The sequence below is a fragment of the Anas platyrhynchos genome, chromosome 11 (genome assembly GCF_047663525.1).
Source record: "Anas platyrhynchos isolate ZD024472 breed Pekin duck chromosome 11, IASCAAS_PekinDuck_T2T, whole genome shotgun sequence".
Classification (NCBI taxonomy): Eukaryota; Metazoa; Chordata; class Aves; order Anseriformes; family Anatidae; genus Anas; species Anas platyrhynchos.
Window position 1 is genome coordinate 24,075,891 of NC_092597.1, and position 16,197 is coordinate 24,092,087.

The window sequence follows — 16,197 nt, forward strand, 5'->3', positions numbered from 1 at the left end:
AGTGCTTCAGCTGCCTATCCGGGCACTGCAGCATTTGAACCACTTGCAGAAGGCGAGATGCTCTGAGGCTCCTGGTAGAGACATCCAGGCTTGTTTTCAGGCTGGGGGATTAAATGGGTGCTGTGTGCCCTCCGCTGTGTCTGCTGGGGATGGAGGGACTGTCCCCACCACGATAAAAATGTTAAGGATGAGCCCAAATCCGAGGCAACCCAGGGGAAGGCTGAAGGTGCTGGCACCAGGGTGGGCGTTTTGCAGCCCAGCTGTGGGTGTTCAGCCCTCAGGCTGGTGGGGCTGGGGAAGGGGCTGCTCTGGGGGGCTGTAAGGGGGGAAGACAGCCAGCAGAGGTTCCCTCCTGCGTAACGAGCACCTGTGTGCACTCAATTTTGGTTGTTACAGTCCCCAGGGGGCTCAGAACAGGACCGAACTGGGAAGGCACGTGTGTACTGGGAGAGCAGTGGGGTCGGAACAAGAAAGGGTCACTCCTAACTGGTGGGCAGTGGGGAAAAGCTGAGAGATAATAAATAGGTTATGGACGTACTTTGGATACGGGGAGCTCGTTTTCCATGGCTGTAAGTCCAGCATAAAACCCACCCCCAAGCAAAACAAAACTGCTCGTTTGTTTTTCAGAGGAATTGCGAACACCTAGAGGTAGGAGCTTGCCTGGGCTTTGTGTGCCTCTGCCCTGATTGCCTGTTTGGGGGGTTCACAGCTCGACTGGAGAGAACTCTGGCTATCACAGACGAGAGCAAGAGGGAAAAAAGCTCTCCCAGACATGCACACACACAGCTGCTTCCAGTTATCTATTGCTCCCTAGGCAGACGGAAGCATTGCGCAGAAATTCATCTTTCACTGTGGAAGTGAATATTTTTGTCCCAATTTTATTTTTTTTTTCTACTTCAGCTTCTGGGAGGAAAGGGGGCTTCCTTCCCACCACTGTCTCAGTGTGATTCCTCCTCCCTGTGCCCAGCAGGGTCTGTGTCCCCCCCAGCGCATCCCTCGGTGCAAGGGCGATGCAGGGGCAGCAGCGGTCCCCCCGCGGTGACCCACCTGGAGCCCCAGCCTCCACAACCAGCGCTGTTTCAGCCCCTCTCACTGCTCTTTGAAGCCCTTTCTGCTCAGGGAAAGCCCTCCTCGTGGAGCCAGCTCGGTTGAAAGCAAAATACCATGTTTAGTGAAAACATTCCTGGAAACGGCTTGTGCTCATGCACTGCTCCGTCAACATCGTTACGGCTTCTCGTCCGATTAGCGCCAGCCCCGGCGTTGTTGCCAAGCCAGGAAAGTTTGACAATGAAAGGATTCCATCATCACTCTCGCACACATTTCCTAATGCTTATTTTAATGCCTGAACATCTGGGAGAGATACACGCTCCGCTCCCAGAGCCATTTGCTTTGGCTGCGTGCAGGCATTTTGGAAAGGCGCTGTGCGGGGAAGCAGAGCCTGTGTGGGCCAAAGCTCTGTTGAAGTTGGAAGTGCGAGGAGAGAATTATTTTAAAAGTGCATGACAAGTAATTAACAGCTTCCTGAAAACTAGAACCAGTTGAAATTTTTTGCTGAAGTTTTTTTTCCCCCCCCCCCCTAAGAAAAATTGCTTTTTGACCAAATAATTTCTCTTTAATTCAAGTCTTATTTCTATTGACTATTCGGGAGGTTTTCTTAAAATAAAATAAAAAAATAAAAAATGGATACTGAGATATTTTTGGTTGCTGGGAAAAAAAAATAAATCTCACTCCTGAGTTTTCTGCTTTTATTGGAGATGATTGACAAGCCCAGAAAGGAGAAGAGAAGAGAAGAGAAGAGAAGAGAAGAGAAGAGAAGAGAAGAGAAGAGAAGAGAAGAGAAGAGAAGAGAAGAGAAGAGAAGAGAAGAGAAGAGAAGAGAAGAGAAGAGAAGAGAAGAGAAAAGAAGAGAAGAGAAGAGAAGAGAAGAGAAGAGAAGAGAAGAGAAGAGAAGAGAAGAGAAGAGAAGAGAAGAGAAGAGAAGAAGAAGAAAGGAAAAGAAAAGAAAAAAGAAAAGAAAAGAAAAGAAAAGAAAAGAAAAGAAAAGAAAAGAAAAGAAAAGAAAAGAAAAGAAAAGAAAAGAAAAGAAAAGAAAAGAAAAGAAAAGAAAAGAAAAGAAAAGAAAAGAAAAAAAGAAAAAAAAAGAAAAAAGAAAAAAGAAAAGAAGAAAAAAGAAAAGAAGAAAAAAGAAAAAAGAAGAGTTGCAGAGGCTCCAGACAAGGAGAGCCAACAAGGTCTGCCCATGGCCGGGGGGACCGGGGACGTCTCCAGTGCCCATCTGTGCTGCTGGAGCCCCTGTGCACCCATCAGTGATGGGGAAGCAACTGCGTGGATGGTTCTATTCAATTCAATTATATTGGAAACAATTAGATTAGACTACACAGCTAATTAACGACAACCTTAGTGGCGAGAGCTTCATTAGGAGTGCCGTGTTATTGCTCCGGGCGGCAGCGGCGTCCTTCCCGCACCCTCCGATGTTTGTGCAGCTGGGGGAAATATTTTCGCCAGCGAACTCGTGCACTGGTGGCGGGCTCGAGGGACGGCGCTCCTCGATCCGGCTGTAATGATGCTAATATGCTGCTTTCTGGTAATTTTCTATTAATTGTTTGCACTCCCTGTGTGTCTTCAATCCATTAGTTACACTTTCCGGGATCGGAGCAGGCAATAAATCCTCCGGTCTGCCAAGGCTCCTGCGACGTCTTTCATACGATCATCCCCAAAGCTGATGTTTATAATGCAATTGAAGCAATCCATATCAGGCCTTGTCCCTCTGCTCTCCGCTCCGCCAAAGACAGCGAGAGCAGCGCTGCCGGATTCCCCCGGGGTTGTGCCTGTGGAGTGATGATAAGGGAATCGGATTTTAGTGGCGACACGAGAGGTGAAATCCGAAGATCCAGAATATTTAGTTATGTTTACCCACAGTAATCAGCTTCTCAAATAGATGTCACTGGGAAAGCTCTTGCTACATTGATTGCACTGTTCCCCGCTTTCTGCCCAGGGGCAAACAGCTCTGATTAATATTTCACAACACTTTCTTTTTTTTTTTTTTTCCCTTTTTTTTTTTTTTTTTTTTTGTGCTCGGAGAGCCTTGATAGAGAGACACAGAATATTTTACCATCTCTCATGTTTGCCTGCTCCAGTAATCATTGGATTCAATCACTCTTGCAATGTTTTTATGAATTAATAACAGGCACTTTGGAGGGCTAGCGGGGAGATGGGAAATGCAATCTGTACAACCTTAATGAGCACCGTGGGGACCCGGTGCCATGGTTTCCGAAATCCTCTCTGCGCTTCGCTCTAAATCATTGTCTCTAAAATTACCTGCTCGCAGTCCCTTGTAGCTGGCTCTCGTTCGGCGGGTGAGCACACCTGCCTCCCCGCCGTGCCCTCTCTTTCATTGCAACGGCTCATTTGGAAGCTGTCCCAATTAATTTTTTTTTTTTTCTTTCCGCTTTAATAAAAGCTCACCTTTGTCAGTGCTGACAAAATGTTTGTCTTCGCTGCCTCATTAGCGTTAGCTGTGACCCAGGCGCTCAGCACCGGAGCAGGTGGGAACGGATGGGTGCGGAGCAGGGCGGGGGAATTGGAGCTGGGAATGAAGCACTTCGGGCGTTTTGCTTCGTGAGTCACCGGGGAGGGTGGAAATGGGGAAGAGGGGGAGCTTGTCTCAGCTCACACTGCCTCTGCTGCTGTGAAATGCTGGGGGGAGCCAGGCAGGGCACAGCAGGGTGGGTGATCCTGGTCGCCCTGTGGTGCAGAGGGATGGAGCCCCGGCGCTCTGCTCGCCCCCTTGCAAGGAAGATGGGTGAAGGTGAGCCCAAAGAGAAGCTTCAGTCATTTCTGAATGGAGTGGAGTCTAGCTGCATGATGCTGGCGTTTCCCAGCCCAGGAGTTTCTGCAGATCGTGCTGTGGTCCCAGCTCTGCTTGAGGCACTCCTTCTTTTGCCACCCTTTGGGTACATCGGGTCACCATCTGCCCCCATACAGAGACCCCAGTGCTGCCTGGTGCATCTTCAACAGCATCTCCAGCACCCCCCAGCCACGGTGGGACATCTCCAGTGACCCCCTGAGCCCGTTGCCCTGTGCTGAAGGAGCAGGGATGTCCCCCAGCCACCAGTCCCAGCCCCTCGTCCTGCTCCTGGGCCGGGCGGCAGGAGCGCAGATGTGCCGAGCGCTCGGCGCGTCGGCTGTCAGCTCCCACGGGGTCTTTGAGGACGAGCATCCAGACAACCTTAATCCTAGACGTGCGGCTGCACTTTTAAAAGTTGTCTGAGTGGAAATTTGGCCACAGGCAGCACAATTGTGTTTCAGGCTTTAAAGCCAACTGGAGTCATTAAAACACATACTGCATTCCTCTGGAGGAAACAGAGCTGTTGATAGGGCATAATTTTACAGCGCAAGTGTTGGGTCTTAATCCAACGTTAGTTTTTGTACAAGTTCACGTCTGAGGAGTCCAGAAATATCAGCTGGAGAGATCCAAACTGTGAGTCCTTCGGTGGTTCCCGGCGTGAATTACGCCGGGGAAGCGGCCGTGCTCCGTGGGGAGCGTCGGGGACGTGGGCAGAGCTCGGTGCCGCTCGGTGGGGCTGCTGCCCTGTCTGATTGCCCCAAGCCAAAATTCTCCAAACCCAGGCTTGGGCACCGCATACCGGGGAGCACAGGTGCTCTTCAGATCTTTGGGAGCTGATTTTTCCTTGCTTGGATCACCAGTGAAGGGCTCGCCTGCGAGATGAGGCTCTGGTAAATGCTCATCAGGGCTTTGCTCGAGGTCTCCATCCAGGTGGGGTTGCACGGCTGGGGACTGGGGTGTCCCCCAAGCAGTGGGTCCATGCTGATGCTCATCCTAAATACAGCATTCCTGGTGCTGCTGGCTGCAATCCCATGCTTTTAGCTGAAGATTAAGTCAATGAAAAAAGCAATCAGCAAACCAAGCCCCAGAGAAGTGCCAAGCTGGGACCCCTCAGCTCCTCGCAGGCAGGCATTTCTCTGCCACCAGCTGGGTCTGGGGTCACCCTGCCCACTCCCCCTGCCCACAGAGCTGAGCTCCTCATGACTATCTGAGAACAAACGTGATGACATGGGATGACAAATGTACCCAGCCCATCTCTTCACGAGCCTGGTGATTTATTTCCAGCCCCCTCAAGAGCAAATTGCACTCGATCTGCTAGCGAGCCCAGAAAAGCTCTGACTTCAGGAACCTCTCAGTTTTCACCCCGCTCTATTTACTTTCTGCGTGTGTGTTTTTTAATTGCTTTTTAGAAGTCTGTTCTCAGCCTACAGCTATTTTGGAGATGTGGCACGGAGTTCTAGTCTGGGTGACTAACAAGTCATTTATAGAGACTTGGCCAGCTCCGCTCCAACATTTCTGCTGGCCAGACAGGCATTACCGCACGCAGACGTGTCGGGACACGTGCAGCAAGTGCACTGGAGCAACACCTACAGAGCTCTAATCGGCTTACAGCGGTGTGAACCCGGCGGCACAGGGGAACACGACCTGCTTCCCACACCAGCAGGCTGCGGGGCTGGCTGCGGCCGGGCGCTTGGGCTGCGGTGGCTGCTCGCAGCGATGCTGCGCTCGCGGGCTGAGGCTGGCCATGTATGGGCAAAGCCTGGGTGGCTCGCACAGATGCGCTGCCGATGAAGCTCATGGTGAAAGAATTTCCCCCAAAACAAGGCCCGACTGTTAACCTTCCCCATCCAAGCAACCAGCCGGGCCCGAGGCGGCCGCACTGATTTCCTGCGCTGATTTATTGCGCGTGCACCCGCGGCGCTGCCCGGCCCCAGGATGGCAGCCAGCTCCCCGCCAGGGGGGCACCGAGCTTGCTGGGTGCCCCCTGCCCAGGGACCGGGCAGGATTTGGCCTCGCAGCATCACCAGCAGCAGGGCTGCCAGCACCCCAGAGCCGTGCCGCCAGCCCCCCGCGCTGAGCATCCTTGTTCCTGCCTCACCTCTGTGCTGCCAGCTGATTTTTTTTTTTTTCTATTATTTTTTTTCCCCTTTTTGCTTGATGGTGTTGTTGTAAAAGCGCCTGAACAATAGCCTGCATTTATCCAGAGCGCGACAGCCTGCCAGCTGGCGGCGGATCAGCCTTCTCATCCACTTCCAGGGCTCTTAAAGACGACTGTCCCAGAAACTCGGGTGTGCGCTGCTCTGAGAAGTCCCTGCTCTCTTAAATGCCTGGGCACTGATACAATTAATGTTTAATGCAGCATTCTTGTTTCCTGGTTGCCATTCTCTGCAAAACAATGGGGTGTTTTGCCCATGAAATTACTGTTCTGATTAGGAGGAATATGTCTGTCATTAGACTTTCAAATGCGATCCTGTTGCAGCACAGCACTGGCAATCCGGCCCAGATGACTCTGGCGATATTTCTGTTCCTGAAGGAAACAGCAAGTGCAAATCGGGTAATTTTATACGCTGGCTGGGGAAGGGGGCTCACGCTGATGGATGCTGTTGGGTTTGCAGCAATAACAGCTGGGGCCAGGGCACGCAGGGGATCTGCCAGGACATGGCTCGGGCTGCGGTTGTGGCTCTGGCTCTGCAGACACACGTATGTGCAATGCTCCTCCTTCTAGCAGGGGGCCTGGGCTCAGCTGCCAGGGATGCCCTGCTGCAGGTGTGAGCCTGAAATTCCTCTGGAGCCGGCGCAGGCAGTGCCGCGCTCCCCCAAAACCCTGCCAGTGCTTGGCCTCCAAAATGCAGCGCCTTGTAATTGGGAGCAGATGCTGCAGGTTCCTGCAAGAGCAAAGGCACGGCAGAAATCCCCTTAGAGAGAGAGAAGCAGAGAGGATCAGAGGCACGGATCTCAGGGCTGGGGTGTTTGCCTGGCTGTGGCACGGGGTGCAAGCAGAGCACGGGGCACCCAGCTGTGGTATGGGGTGCACGACACCATACCCAGTCCTCCTGAGCGTGTTGGGTTGGAGCTCAGAGGCACAACGGGACCCCAAACTGTTTTGGGGTTCCTGCTCCATAACGGTGAATCCATCTGCGAGGGGAAGGTGCTGGGGGCAAGGAGCATCCACGGCTGCTGGGGGGCTCAGGGTGGCCTCTTGCTGCTGGTTTTCCTTGGGGAAGGGGCGCAGGATGAGGCCAGGAGCACAGGGATGCAGCACTGCCATGGGGGCTCTGCTGGGGCCAGGCACTGCTGCACTGCCCCACAAGAAGGGTCTCAGCCTGAGGTCATCCTGGAGGGTACTGGGTGCTGTGGGTGGATAAGGAGGTAGAAGGCACAGCAAAAAATCAACATCTCCAAGTCTGGTAGCTCTGCACAATGTGCCGGGGCACGGGATGCTGCTTGGCAGCCACAGGGGAGCTGTTTATTCCTGCCCATTTCCAACCAGATGAGAAAAGCACTTTGAGCACAGAGGGAGGACGGGGAGCTGGAGCTGGGAGCAAGGACAACCCCCTCCCCGCCCTGCTCCTGCCCCAGCCGGAGCCTCTCTCACCAATAAAACGTCTCTTCCTGCAGCCTGGAGAGTTTTTTCCGGAGTTCAGCTGATATAAATTCCCACTGGAGAGTTTGAGGCTGGCAATCAGCTTACTCATTCTCCGCTTATCATCACAAACCTCTGACCTTCAAACATCGCTGGTGCGGTGCCCGGCTGAGCAAACTCAAATCGAACCAGCTGGTGATTCACCGCGCTCCCGTGTCGCGACACGCGGCCTCTGCTCGCTCCCTGCAGGTTCCCGACCTCGTCCCACGTCTGGTGCTTGTCCCACACCAGTGGTGCTGGGCCCTGGGTGGTGCTGGAGCACGGTCGGGGTTCCCACATGGTTATAGGTGATAGGGCAGGGATGCAGCACGGGCAAGGATGCTGAGCTGGTTGGGGTCCCCCAGGTGTCCCCAGCCTGTGCCTGACATCTCCGGGGACATCTCTCCCTCTGCAGGAGAACCAGGGTTGGGTTTTGATGAGACCGATGCCTTTTCCAGGCAGCATTTTCTGCTCCCCCTGGCCCGTCGGATGCTGGCGACTGACTTTTTGCTCACTTTTTCCTAGAAAGAGCCATCCTCACGGCCTCTTCCAAAGGCAACCCGTGCGTGCCAAAGCCACCTCCGCTGCCCGGAGCCCTTGGTGCTCGGAGCAGGGATGCTGAGCCCGCAGGGGGATGAAACAGGGGGGCTGCAAGGCTGGAGGGGGGGCGCAGCCACTCCTGCAGGAGGGCCGTGGGAGGCAACTGGTGTGCCAGCAGGCGCAGAGGAATGCGGCAGCAGGGCGGGGGGAGGACAGAAATTAATAATTATCCAAAGCGCACCCCTATCACTGTTCATCGAAATTTGCCCATACTTCATTCCAGCCTCCTTTCTTCTTCTTGCCTCCAGTAAGTACTTTAACATCCTTTTTAAAAATTAAAGGGGGAGGGTTATGGAACAGATAAGAGATAATTGCCTAGCTTTGACTCTTCTATTGATGTGAAAATAGGATTGGAATTACTCACTCTGGTTGAAAGGTTAGTTGAAGGTTATTACAGGAAAATTGTTATTCATACATTTTTTCTGTGCTGCTGGATAGCCTAAAAGATTAAATTCACAGAGTGCATAATGACCCATCACAACGGACAATGGTGGGAATAATCTCCAGAGACTCCAGATAACAGAACAGAGACTTCTTTGAATAATTCATGGTTCAACAGACATCCCTCACTAACAGATTACATGCGAGTTTTCATTAGAAAGGAGATAATTTAAAGTAGCTTTAAAAATAACCGGTATTTTTAACGGAAGTGGAATTACCATAAGCATTTATGCAGTTTGTTTATGCTTTAATAAATCTACTTTCCTCCTGACCTTCATGCCATGGGAACAAAACGCGAGGGGATAAAGAAAGTCATTGTTTGTGACAATCCCGCTCTCGTCCGCGCAGGGCTGACGGAGCATCGGTTTCAGATTCTGCCTCACACTTGGCTGCCTCCAGCACACGGTGAGCACAAATCCTGGGGCCGAGGCAGTGCAGGGGACAGGTCGGGGTGCTGCAGGATCCAGGTTTCTGCCCCAAAATCCTTCTGCAGGGGTATGGGACGCCCACAGCCCCCCTCGGACCTGGGTACGGGGTGGCAGGAGGAGGGCTCGATGCCGTTCCCCAGCCCCTCAATTCTCCCCGAAACCATGCACCAGCTCGGGCTAATCTTTTAATTTCATCTCGTGGAGTAGCTGCTATGCCTTGAGAGCTGATTGTTTGGTAAAAGCAAGTGTTTACGAAGGTTTAGCAGCGGCGCGATACGCATCTGTAGCAACAGTTCTGCGCGGCAACAAATGTATCTCAGACAATTAATTGATATTTAGTAAACATGTAAGAGTTATCTCCTCCCATCTAAATTAAATCCTAATTAAAGTTATACAATGCGCTGCTGCAGGCTGCACTGATTGCAACTTTCCTGGCAGCGGGGACGAGGGGAGCGCAGTCACCGCAGGGCGCTGAGCTGGGCACCCCCGGCCAGGGGCACGGAGCTTTCTTCCTCTTCCTCTTCCTCAATTTTGGGCAGTTTTGCAGGGAAGGACCAGGGGTGATGCTCTGCTGGCAGTCCCGGCGTGCAGCGCAGCAAGAGGCCGGCAAGAGCATGCTGGAAGCTGTAGTCCAGGTGCCCCGGCATCGCCAGCGCCGCGCTGAGCTGCTCACAGCCCTCCTGCTCCTCCTCCTCCTCCTCCTTCCTCACAAACACCGCCTCTGCTTGCTAATCCCTCCCAGGCTTTGCAGCCTTCGAGTGACAAAATGCAAATGGTGGGGGAGCAGAGGCAGCAATTGCACAGCGAGGAGAGATAAAGCAAATATCCGAACACCGAGCCGCCTTCAGCGCAGCTCGCTGGCGCCTGAGCGTTCCTCCAGGAGCGCCTCAGCTCGGAAAATGTTTGTCGTCTCCCATCAGGTGAATCCGTGGGCACGGTGTGGAGTAAATGTTAATTAAACTAGCACGGAGCTGCTTAGCAGTGGGCCATCCCAGGCAATCCCTTCTGCTGTCGACAGAGCTTGGTGAGAGCGTGCGAGGGAAGACTTTGACCCCGAGCAACTGCTGCAAAGGAAGCAGAAGCAATTTTGCTGCCATCAGTGGCATTTCCCTGGATTTCTTCTGGCCTTGCCAAAAGCAGAATGTGTTGTCGAGCCTGCAGGAAACGAAGTTTTCTTTATTTTGCAGGAGACTCTTGCTCTAATTGCTGTCTTCCCGTGCCCGAGCAGCCGGCACCGCTCACCCCCAGCGGGGCCGGGGCTGGCCGAGGGACACCGCTGCTCCGGGGTCCTGCACTGAGGTTCTGGGGTTTTCCTTCTCTGGTGAGCAAAGGAAACCCTGGCAAAGTGATAAGAGCAACGTGGTGAAGTGTTAAACCATGAGTGATTCCTCGGGTCCTGTCCCAGCAAAGGATGCACCGAAAAGGATTCATCCCCCCGGGGGAAGCAGCAGCTCCAAGGATCTTCCTCTCACCCACCCCTCCGGGTGTAAGGGCTTGTTATAAATAATACTCGAGCCTAAAGGAGGTGAATGAGGACTTTTATGGATTTAACACGCAACTCTAACATCTTTTTCCACTAAAGCTTCTGTCAATAAATCATTTTTTAATTATCAGCTTAAATTATCAGCTAAGCACGTCTAAATGATCTCTGGAGTGATTTCTGATGTAAGACGTTCAGAGCACCATTAAAGAGGTCTCAGAAGAAAGTTGCTCCCCTTCCTTTTAAAACATTTCCCCCCCTTTTTTTTTGCACCTCCCAGAAAACTAACCTCTAAATGTGTGCCTTCCAGGTGGGGTGTGAAGGAAACGGGGCTCTAACAGCACAACATCCCTCCCCAAATCAGGGTCTGTGCCAACCCACATCCAAATGCGATGGCTCCAACACCTACCAGCAGCAGCGGGTTTGATTTAGTGCTGCCTCCTGCCACTAGATCGTGCACCATCATTTGTCTCAATACCATTTAGCCATGCCCACCAGCTCCTGGGTGGGTGCCCTATAAATTGTTTGCAGGGTGCCTTTGGGGAGGCTGGGGGCAGGGATCTGTCCCCCTGCTCACACACACACACTGCGGCTGCCTGCAGAGGTGGCCCTGACCACCTACCTCCGTGGTTCTGCCTCTTGTGAGATGCTTTTTTATCCATCTGATATTTTTAACAAGAACTCTGGAGGGACGAGGATGTCTCATTGACCCGACGGGACGAGGCGGGCCCCTTGCTGCAGGGTGCAGGCAGGGCAGGGGCCCTTTGCTCCACAGATAGCTCTCTGGTGGCTCAGAATCAATTCAGGAATGATTTTCTCCTTCACAGGAGGAGATTTACAGCGTTTCTCGTGTTTCCCATCTTGCCCTAATTAATGCAATTAATCAGGGCTGTTGCCCCAGGCGAGGAGCTGGGAGCTGCGCGGGCTCAGCCCCAGGAGCTGGATTTGTGCCGCGGCGGGGGCTGCGCCACGGGGCAGGGTGGAAAGAACCCAGAGCATTTTCTGCTGCCTTTTCTTTCCCCTGCAAGTGCCTGACCCGTGAATTGTTGTGTGAGACCCCGTGCAGACCAGCACGCTGCTCCTTCTGCGAAGGAGTAGCAAATCTCCCGGTGCTTTAAGAGGTCTGGAGATGTTCAGATGAGAACGTTATTGGTATTCGATGGCAATCCTCCTCGGCTCCTCTTATCCTCCCAACTAGTCTCTGATTTCTCACTTTCTTTTCCTCTGCCCCGATTAATCTTATTTCACGGGTTCCATGACAACACGAGCATCCGAGGAGCTCGCTCTCCAAACCGTTATTGAATTATGTGCGGGGAGCTCGGGCTCGCTCAGCCCCCGAACCACATTAACCTGATTATGCTATGAAGGTCGAACACAAGAATTAACCAGAGTGTTAGAAGCACATCATTTTGCACCAGAGTGCAGGGGCTCATTACAGCACGATACCACCACGGGCTCTCCGGGCTGCCCTAGGAAGAAGGACACAAAGTGCTCCTTGCACCAGGAAAGCGCAGGAGCGCCGTGACCATTTGCTGCCTGGAGCCCCTGGGGGTCTCTGCAGGCTCACAGCCCCCCCAGCATGGACACTGCGCTAAAGTGCCCGTGGTTTAATAGCCAGGCACGGTGACACGGTGCTGCTGTGCCCTGGGGGGCACAGTCTCCCCTCCACATCCCTGGTTCCCCCCCCCAAAACCAAGGCAATCCAAGTTTTAATTCACTTGGTGCGGCGCGATGCTGCCTCTCCCATTAACGTTTAATTTCCGTGGGCATCCACCGAAAGCAGCCGCTGCTCTGCGGGGTGCCCGCAGCCTTGGGAGGATGCTCGGGGATTTACACCCCGCCAGGACAGCTGATGGAAGGATCAAGAGCGGCACGGGCGGGAAGGATGTGGCCCTGCAGGAGGATCCAGCGGGCGCAGGGGAAGGAGCAGTGCTTGTTTTTATGGGCCTGCCTCCCTTTCAGCCAACGTGTGTCTCCCAGCAAGCCTGTTAATGGGTTTCCGTGTCACGGCGGACACGCAGAGGTGTGTGGGGTCAGCGTGGCCCCGCGTGGCTCCCGGGGACGAGGCTGCTCCTGGATACGCGGCCGCAGCGCGAGGGCACGCGGCTGCCCCGGGGGCTGCGCTCACGGGGGGCGCAGGGCTTCACCCCAGCTTCATCCTGCCTGGGCTGTAAATATCCCTGCCCGAGCCTGCTTAAAGGCTTTTGTCTGTGCTTAATGACGTGGCTGCAAATTCACCCTTGAGGAGGTAGGAGCTGTAAATAATGTGATTTTATTTTATTTTTTTTTTTATAGAAAAAGCCCTTTGAATGGGATGCTGTTAACCCCCAGCTTTGCTGTTCCTGCAAGGTGCTGCGAGCCCTCAGCTGGCACAGGCAGGGCAGGGGGGGTGCAGGGTGTCACGGGCAGCCCAGCACCCTCAGGATGGTGCCCAGGGCTGGTGCACACGCCTCTGTGCACCCAAAAACAGGACGGGATGGGCTCTGTGCCCCCTGCTTGCCACCTGCACGGTGACATTTGAGCTACACCCCTTTGGTGAAAAGCACCCCAGTGGCACCTGGGGCAGACTGGGGGCACTGGTGGGGTGCACTGGGCTGGGAGGAGGCATGGAGCTGGGCTCTGTGAGGAGCTGGGAGCACGCAGGGAGCTGGGGGATGCGCTCAGCCCTCCACGGGCTGTGCTGCGGGTTCCTCTGTATCTTCAGTGTCCATCTGCACGGCTCCCCGCTAGTCAAATAGCGACCGCTCGCTGCGAGTTTGTTTTTCAAATTGAAAAGATTCGGTAAAATAAGGGTTTTGCTGTTGTTCAAATACGCGCCTCCCCACAGAAACGGTGACATTTGCTCTCGGACCAGCCACAGGACCGCCTGTCTCCGCACAGGACGCCGCGGCTCCTTCCCGATGCTGCTCACATACAACCAGCACCAGGGTTTGGCATTTTGAAAATGTCCACCCGTGCTTTTAGGAGCGTGGAGCAAAGAAGTCCTCCAGGTTTTTGCCTGCAGAACCGCACACCTTTGAGGTACCCTCTCCGATGGGCTGCAGTCCTGGGGGAGGATTTGTTGTGAGGCTGCAGGATGGGGTTGTGGGGGGTTTTCCCAAGGCAGGTGTCATTACCCCTGCCTGGGGCAAAATCCTGAATAATAAAGAGTTGCTGAATTGTCTTTTCTCCTTCTTATTTTAATCTGTGAAAACGTTTGACGGTTTCAAGGCACCTTTCCCTGCCAGCGAGCTCTTTAAAAGGAACAGGAATGGGGCAACTGAGCTGCGTAATGCCAGGCGTAACCCAAAGCACCCAGACCAGAATATTGTGTGTGTGTGTTCGCTTCCATCTCCTCTGCCCAAGCGGCTCTAAACAGCCTCAGACCTTCGGGATAAAGCACGTGTGCCGTGCCTTTTCCACAGCCAGCCCTCCAAAAACACACGCAGCCCTTTAATAATGAAAAAAGCAGATGATGTATGAGACACTCGCAGGCTGTTAGCACTTCTATGTATCACTGCTCCGGAGTTTTGGAAAGCAAATTGCATTACCCTGCAAGAAGGGAAGTTTCCCTCCCAGCTCTGCGCTTTGGGCAGCTCATGGGGGGGCTGGGGGCAGGTGGAGTCGTGCTGGGGATGGCTGCAGCCCTGGTTTTGGGGGCGCTGATGGTTTCTGTTAGATGAGAGACGTGCTCCTGTGCTGGTGCTTGTGATGCTCTGCATGGCCAGACCCAAAGCAGCGCCCCGGCAAGGCCATACCCATGGGGCTGGGGGTGTCTGGGGGGGCTTTTCTCTCTATTACAGGGTGGTGTGGCCGTGTAGCACGGGGGGAGCTCAGAGCATCACGGAGAGACTGCCTGTGTGTGAACAAAATCCAGATTGAAGGAACAAGCTGAGGTCACCCCAGTGGTGAGGCTGCTGAGGCCAGTGGGGCTCTGTGCCCTGGGGCTGCACCCGTGGGCTTTCTGATGGCTGATTTGGGGCCACACATTGCCACCTTCCTGGCTTACTCAGGGCTCAAAACTTTGATGGAAATCTGCCCAGAGCAGCTACCAAGGATTACGGGCTTCAGGGGAGTTTTCCATATCCAGCACAGGGCAGGCTTGGATGCCATGTCACGCACCTATAACTTATACCCACTGCCCGTGTGTCTCTCAGCCTGCAAGCCTGAAAAATCCTGCTGCCGCCCTGCCAGCACCGTGATCCGAGCCTGCCTGCTTTGCTCTCACCTCCAAAAGATGATGGTTTGCTCCCTGTACCCAGAGCAGGACTCTGAGCTGAGGTGGTATTCGATTAAGAAGTGCGAAGTTTTCCACTCCAGCCCTTCTTTGCCATCTGGTATAGCACAGATTTTATTTTTTATTTTTTTTTTCCTCACTCTTTATTATTCTACTCGCTGTTTTCAGACCAGACCTGGACCGGTGGAGTGCTTGGTGTCAGCATCCAAGTGTGTGCTTTCATGCACGGCGTATGCAAATGCCAGGTAATTTGTTTTATAAAACTATTTTTATTGCAGCTCCCAGCTCCCCGGCTCCCAGCTGCCGTGAGAATCACTTGGATGTTAAAGTGCTGTTGACAAAATTGTTCCCAGTGGCACGTGGGCACAGATGCACGGCTCTCCCCCTGTCGAAACCTGGCGGATCAGGAGGGTGAAGGCAGGAATTGTGGCTTCGTTTGGAGCTGGAAAACCTTCACCAAGCATTTGCCTCCACCTAGGTCTGTGGTCCCAAATTCTCCAGGGCTTGGTGCGTGCGTGCCCTACCCACCCTAAAATCAGGGTCTAGCATGGGCTGGTCCTTCCCTTCCAGGGATGTCCCTCCTGCCAGCCCCCACGCGGCTCGGTTCGGCGGGGAGGGAAGGCGCTGCCAGCTGAGTTTGGGGAGGAGGAGTTAACAAGCAAGGAAAATAGGAGATAAATAGCAAAAGAATGCTTCAGCCCATTCATCCCGGAGCCTTACTAAATGTACCATGAATGATTCCTTGCAAAATTGAGATGTATGTACACTTGCTTGATGGCACTGCAGTGAATTGCTTCTTCAGTAAATCTGTCATGTATGCGCAGACTTTATGGCTTTTTTTTTTAATGTAAGAACTGTGCATCTCTTCAGGTTGAATATCTCTCGCCGTGAGCAAGATTAGATTCCAGCGCATCATCCCGAATCCCTGGTATTCGTGCTGGGGGCTAGGGCAGAGGGGCCTGCATTCCTGGGGCATCTCTGCGCTTGCCTCAAGTGCTGTGATTTTGCCCCAAATGCAATGGGCACAGGACGTGGCTGCAGGGGTCTGGTCTTGCATGCATCCAGCACGTGGGTACCCAACTAAATTAGTCCAGCACGTGCATCTAACGGGTGTGTGCCATAAATGTGCCCGATGCATGCATCCAGCTGGGTCGCTGCACGTGGAAGCTGCGCCCACAACCTTTTCATGCCCTGATTTCTTCCTTCGCTAGTCCAGAAGGAAGATTTCTTCTTTCTACTCGCAGGGTCACCGAGAGGGTAAATGCATTAATGCTACTCCTGGACGGATGGTGCTGTTAAAACAAAGTCTTCCTGCTATTTGTACACTGGATTTTGCTCCGAGGGCTGCTTGCGGCCAGCCGGTGGCTGGGTATTTACACGCTGTGCTCCCAGTCCACGGGACAGAACAGATATATTTTTGAAGACACTTTCTTTTCCATAAAAAATATTTGATTGCGGTATTGACGGAACTACTGATGTAAAAGGGCAAGGAAATATTTCCAAATGGTTTATCTGACAGCTGTAAATTTCATCTCATGTTGCTTATTGACCTCTAATTGTTTC

The 16,197-nt window shown here is 53.3% G+C and overlaps 1 long non-coding RNA gene across 2 annotated transcripts; it reads left to right on the plus strand.

The window, feature by feature from the left end:
- Positions 1-6,240: 6,240 nt before the first annotated feature.
- LOC106018815 (uncharacterized) lies at positions 6,241-10,631 on the plus strand. 2 transcript variants are annotated; one of them, XR_011812009.1, is made up of 3 exons: positions 6,241-6,401; positions 8,859-8,915; positions 9,486-10,631. It is a non-coding gene; the product is annotated as an uncharacterized lncRNA (long non-coding RNA). The 2 variants fall into 2 exon arrangements; XR_003499875.3 differs by lacking the exon at positions 6,241-6,401 and adding an exon at positions 8,138-8,316.
- The last annotated feature ends 5,566 nt before the right edge of the window (positions 10,632-16,197 follow it).